Source organism: Limulus polyphemus, unplaced genomic scaffold, assembly GCF_000517525.1.
Source record: "Limulus polyphemus unplaced genomic scaffold, Limulus_polyphemus-2.1.2 Scaffold1829, whole genome shotgun sequence".
Lineage (NCBI taxonomy): Eukaryota > Metazoa > Arthropoda > Merostomata > Xiphosura > Limulidae > Limulus > Limulus polyphemus.
In genome coordinates this window covers 9272-10615 of record NW_013667439.1, presented here as the reverse complement: position 1 = coordinate 10615, position 1344 = coordinate 9272, and positions in this window count along the sequence as shown.

Sequence of the window (1344 nt, the reverse complement as noted above, 5' to 3'; positions counted from 1 at the left end):
TACAAGACTGTTCAGTTTAAGTTATTATTTGGTTTATTTAGTGATCTGATGATTATTTAGTTTTCACAAGAGTGTTAAAAGTTAATTATTTTAAAGGAGATAGTCATGACATGTTTTGTTACATAACTCTGTAACAGTCATAAATTGCGTATGTAGAGTAGGAAACAAGTGTAACATATGGTGTCCATACTGCCATGTCAGAGTATTTGTAACAAATTCATCAGTTGGAAAAAGAAGTTTTATAATAAATATTAAAAATACGGTAATACCAAAAAACTCTTTATTAAAGAAAGTCTCTCCATTTTCAATGATCACCCAACACTAAATAATAACATCAACTCTTCTTTATTGTTATTAATATAATCAAGTATACAGTGTTTATACTTATATTTAAGCTTTTCTCTATAATAGTTTCCATTAAGAATCTTATTTATTAAACGTGTATGCCACACGTTTTATTGTACATTCCATTATATTGTTACTGTTTAAATCTGCTCTTTCTATACTTTCCATTGAATAGGAAAACTCACTCAAAGCTAATGTTTTTTTTGTTTTGTTTATTGTAGTTCGAATATTATGAATTAACTTTTTTCTTCTTTTTTTGAGGTATTAATGCCGATGAAGGAATTTAAGGAAATTCCGAAGCGTTTGTAATAAAGATGTTTTTTGCTATTACTGTGCTTTTGTAATATTTCTAGATTTTTCTGTCGCATGTTTTAGATATGTGCAGACACAAATAGAGTAAATTAATAAAAGTAAAAGTGAAGTTAGACTGTGTGATTGTGCATTTAGCCATAAAGAGTGTAGAGTAGTGATTTCTAAAGGGAGTTTCACAACTTGTATTACAATAACAGCGATAGAAAGGAATAATTTGTCTTGTCAAAGCGTGTTCTTAAGTAATTGAATCTGCCTGTGTGGACTTTACGAAAAGGAGACAATTATTCAAGGCTCTGGATACAATTGTGGTAATCAACAATTATAGTGGTGATTTTAAAGTTAGTATCACATCCTTGTATTGTAATAACAGAGATAGAAAAGAATAATTTGTCTTGTCAAAAGATGTTTTAAAGTAATTGAACCCACCAGTGTGAACGTTGATGAAAAAGAGACAGTTATTTAATGCTTTGGATACAGATAACCAACAGTGTAACGAATTTTATACATACATTTGACTCGTATTTCACAATATTTCAAAACAAGTGGATTGTGTATTGTCCATTTATTATTGAAATTTATTGCTAAGCTGATGATGACAGAACCTTGTCGAAAGATTGTACATTTGCTGTTATGTTAATCTTATAATAAACTTTTGCTTCATTCCCCATACAAACCATCTCCAATCAT